The sequence below is a fragment of the Limulus polyphemus genome, unplaced genomic scaffold, assembly GCF_000517525.1.
Source record: "Limulus polyphemus unplaced genomic scaffold, Limulus_polyphemus-2.1.2 Scaffold727, whole genome shotgun sequence".
Classification (NCBI taxonomy): domain Eukaryota; kingdom Metazoa; phylum Arthropoda; class Merostomata; order Xiphosura; family Limulidae; genus Limulus; species Limulus polyphemus.
In genome coordinates, this window is record NW_013666337.1 from 413,764 (window position 1) to 418,770 (window position 5,007).

At 34.1% G+C, this 5,007-nt stretch overlaps 1 protein-coding gene across 1 annotated transcript in view; it reads left to right on the forward strand.

The window, feature by feature from the left end:
- Positions 1-2,720, forward strand: part of LOC106460198 (2-acylglycerol O-acyltransferase 2-like) — a 48,301-nt gene extending 45,581 nt beyond the window's left edge. Inside the window, exon 7 of the mRNA XM_022386860.1 lies at positions 2,708-2,720. The gene's annotated coding sequence lies outside the window, so the exon portion shown is untranslated. The remainder of the gene's footprint in view (positions 1-2,707) is intronic.
- Positions 2,721-5,007: the final 2,287 nt, after the last annotated feature.

The following is a 5,007-nucleotide window of genomic DNA, read 5'->3' on the forward strand; positions in this document are numbered from 1 at the left end:
CAAAAACAAATTAACAAATCATAGGTTTCTTTAAATCGGAGAATTGAATATTTAAACAAAAATAACGATTTTTTTTTTTGTTTTTACTTCAACATTTAACAGTTGTCTTTGAAATACATAATATTAACTGAATTGATAAAACTGAGTTATGGAAATCTTCCAATTAAGAAGTTTTGGCAAAACGTTTTACATTCATTCAAAGAATGCATAAGTAACTTATTCTTAAAATATTCAAGATTTAATTTCTCTGTAATTCTAAATTGCAAATAAATTTAGGGAATAGCAAAAACAAAAAAAACATTTGAAAATCTATTTATAATCAGAAGCAGGAAAAACTTTTTTGGAAGTTTACCAAAATTAGTATACAAGAAAGTTAGCAATATCACACCATCTTAATTTGGACAATTATTAGGTCATTTTCGAGACTTGAGCTACATTTTGTTTAATCTCTAAATCAGCAGTTCCTAAAGTTTTGTAACCCAAGGACCCCTTTTAATCTAACATTTTCTCGCGGACCCCCAAACCTATCAATATTTTTTTATTTTGAAAAAAACAACATAAGATTCCATGTACATGAACAGCTATATTCTAAAATTGAATGTTTTAAAAATAATTTTATTCTGTAAGTCATATTTTTTAAAACTATTTTTATGAAACTTCGCACATGAATCACGGACCCCAGTTTGAAAAACGCTGCTCTAAATCATCTGATTCTTTTGAAATGGAAAATGTAGACATAGAGATACTTTATTTATTATATAGGTGAAATTTTGCGAAATATTTGGAGTTTCGGCGTAATTTTTGAGGCATTAAAAATAACTTCAACTGATTTTACACACCTCTTGTTAACGAATCCCTTTGATCACATTTTGTTAATATATCGTTTCTAGAAATACGTTCTGAGTTCTTCGTGTTCTCAGTTACCGTTTTTGCTTAATCTTTGGTAACTAAGTGATAGCAACTTTCGTTTCATCGACCAACGCCGGCTTTAGTTTGAGCTACATGTTAATATATAGTTTACACCTCCGCTTTCCTGCGAATCTATCACAGCGAGACCACGTCATTGTAATACAGTGCTCGGCGTGTGGCATACACCGCTCGGCTCGAATATTGCATTAGGAGCCCGCGACCTCCTACGAGCTCGATATACTCACGTTCTGCTGCCACGGAACGCGAAGGCTCATGCTGAGTCGCGGAAACGTCCTGCCTCATGCTGGTTCTCGCCGGGTTTTCTCATCCCCGGTCCCGGTGTCGCTGCTCGTTTAATGTCCTTGCCTAAGTCTCGCTTTGGCTGAATTTTATTAAACTTGGCGCAGTTCAATCGATCACGGTTTGTCACCTACCCAATAAAGTCTGCTACAGCGATCTTTGGCGGACTTATAATCTGGCCAGGAACCTTTTAACGCCCTTTCAGAAAATGAGTTCGACATGAATGAAATTGTCAATTGAATCGTTTCAGCTTCTCTCGTTCTAAATATCGCACCAACATAAATAATAGCACATCATGCGTATGATTACATTATGGGGATTAGAATGTAACTTGGATACACAACTTTCGTTATTAGATATAAGTATTAAATTATTTTAAGTCACTTTTCTGCAAATAAAACTACAGTATTACATACACGTCAATTACATGATATACTCGATGTTGATTGTTGTTCCAAATTATCTATAAAACTACAGTATTACATACACGTCAATTACATGATATACTCGATGTTGATTGTTGTTCCAAATTATCTATAAAACTACAGTATTACATACACGTCAATTACATGATATACTCGATGTTGATTGTTGTTCCAAATTATCTATAAAACTACATTCGGCAAAACTACAGTATTACATACACGTCAATTACATGATGTACTCGATGTTGATTTTTGTTCCAAATTATCTATAAAACTACATTTGGCATTTGTCTTATGAAAGTAAATATATTTATTATAGCTTTTATATTTAGAAAATTCAAGGTTTCTTTTCGAAAAGAGAATACACTATAATGGATATTTAGGACATAAATTGTGTTTAATATTCCATTTCGAGCACGATGTCATAATTTTGTAATTTTTCAAACTATTATAATTTTGTCAGATTTTGTTTTCCAGACAATTTTGTGAAGGTTAATAATCTCAATATTATATTTAAGTATGTGATTGTAAGATCTTGTTTTTTATAGAATATCTTTTTATAAATTATAAAAAACATTTCCAATAACAACTATACTTTTTGTTATTAAATTTGATATTCCGTGTTAGGCTTTGATCGTTGTATTTAACTAGTTATAGTTTAGTATGACCTGAGACTCGAACTGACCAGTTTAAGTATATATTCAGGTTCGCCATAACTAATCTCTCAGAAAGACACTAGATTAACTAATACTAATTTGTATAAAATCTTTTATGTGACATATGCATTGATAAATATTTGATCATACAGATATCACCTAAACGTGAAGGTAAGTTTGTTGTGTTACTTGTAGTTTTGTTTCTCTTTATTGGAGGATTCGTTGTTGCCCACCCTCTATAATGTTCAACATTGACTTAATGACATCATTTTCTAATATTTAGATATTTTATACATTCCGAAGCAAGTCTCGCGTGTCTGCTATTATACACCATAGACAAAAGGTGCTATTCAAAGAAAAATGTATACAGTTGTTTCTAAGTGTTCAGCCCATTGTTTCTTTTCTCGCCACATCCAGATTCCTTTACAAAGACGTTGGATGCTTTACAAGTCTATTGTTGTTTACACTAAAAGCTTTGTACTGTATGGACCTTTTTTATTTTTGTTAGAGTTAACTTCAAACTCTAAAGTACAAATACCAGTTGTTTAAGAATGTTTCATTTATTGTGTACGAGGATATCATGAGTTTTAAAATCAATCATCATTTCATTTGAGTCATGATGCTTTGTAGTCTTACTTCGTGGCACACGTATAAGTTTATCACTTAATAAGATTCTATTCTTTAGCGTATGTGTGTGTAACGAATGAAATATTTGAGGCACGTTATTATTTCTGCCACTCTAATGTTCTTAAAATGAAAATATATAGTGTTAAAATTTTGCAGATTAAATTGTGATCATAAAGGTAAACTGCATATAGAAACGTAATATTGGTTGTTTGTCTAATCTAATTAAAACATTCTCTTTGAGCAGTCAGGAACATTGTGTAGAAATATTATAGTTATAGTTATTAGACATTTGTCAGTAAGTTTGATCCTTCAGTGATGGTGAAACAACAACTGCAACAGAAGATCCCAATTTTTAACCTCCAAAGATCACCTGCATGGTGTTAAGAGAATTACCTTCATTCAACTCTAAGCCACTTACAAAAAGTCTTTGTAGTGTTTAAAGTCGATCTGTAAGATGGTGTAAGTGGTTCGAAATTTGGTTTTACAGTAAATGGCATTATACTCATACAGGAAGTTCTTGTCTGAACATTCACTTCAGCTTTTCCACGGAAATAGCGCTTTCAAAATCCATCCACCTTGGGGGTCGAAAATCGGATTTTCGCGGCAACTCTACACAGCTTTATTGGTAGAACTCCATACTCAACAGTCCCAAATAGTTCACGCTATCCCATCCAGTCATCACTGTTAATCCCTTTCGATAGATCTTTAAAACCCACTCGACCTCACTCGCGAGTTAGTTCGCCCGTCCGACACGTGCACTCATTCCAAGTTCACGCTTGACAACAGTTGAAGTATGGGTATACATTGTAAGTTTCGATTTACGTCGGTCTATACATACGGATGTTTGGTAAGGCACCGCCGAGAACACGGTTTTCCTTTAAAAACTACTGATCCATACAAAATAATACCAATCCGAAGTATAAGACATGCACTCTATGCCAGTTATCTTAGAAAATATAAAATAAAGGTGTCCTTCATGTTAATTCTGAAAATTGTCTCAATATAAATAGCATAATCTATGTTAAGAAACACATTTTCTTTGCGCGCTGAATAAGATAGTGGACATGCCAGCACTAGTCTTTAAATGTTTTCTAACATTCAAGTACATCGACACTGATCGACATGAAATACTGACCAGAGGTCAGACAGACAGCCAGTAGCATCCGCCGCACCAAAGCCTTTATCTGACTATTTGAACCGAATAATGACCCTCGATGCCACTTTCGTAACGCACCCACAACTACAAGTACGGAGTGTATTCTTTCTCATCAGATCTCGAACCCCGGATCCATCCGCAGCATAACATACTAATCTCTGGCCGGTGGGTCGTGAGACGCGTAGTTACTGGCTGCCGCAGACCGCAACAACTGTGATTGCCTTAAACTAACGAGTCAATCAACTTCGTATGTGGGCCTTTATTACTGTGGCAAATAACTAAGTAGGCCTTGAAGTGATAAAGGTTGAGAAACCCTGTCCTAGACCTCCCTCTGTGAAACGTCTTAATTTGGGATAAAATATTGCTCTCTTTCTGATGTAGAAACGGTTAACAGTTTGTTTGTTTCGGGGCAAAGCCACATTGGGCCATCTTTCTACCACGGGGAATCAAACCGCAAATTTTAGAGCTTTTTAAAAATGCTGTGAGATGATTATTGTTTTTAAATGGGTGACACCAACTGTGAAATACATAAATTATATTTAAATAGAAATATTTCAACTGCTTGATATTTTTAATGTTTGTAAATCCTACAGTTGTGGGATTTGGGGGGGTGGGTGGGGTGAAAGCTTAATCTAGTTAAATGTTTTCAACTAAATAACAATTTTATTTATGTAATATATTTATATAAAGAAGGTTTAATTAAAGCCGTAGATTGCACTAATATCGCGGTGTGCAAAAAAGCTGGGAAGGTTATTTGAGTGAGTTCCATATCGAGTTTCAACTTTGTCAAGTGCTCTGAAACATGTATTTGATTGATAAAAGGAAACTTTTGGCGACTGAAACACGTAGATAAACATACTAAACTTATATATGCGGCTAAATGTCTTAGACAGGCCAACGGTAAACAAGTCGTTTTGTATAGAGAAAATGAAGT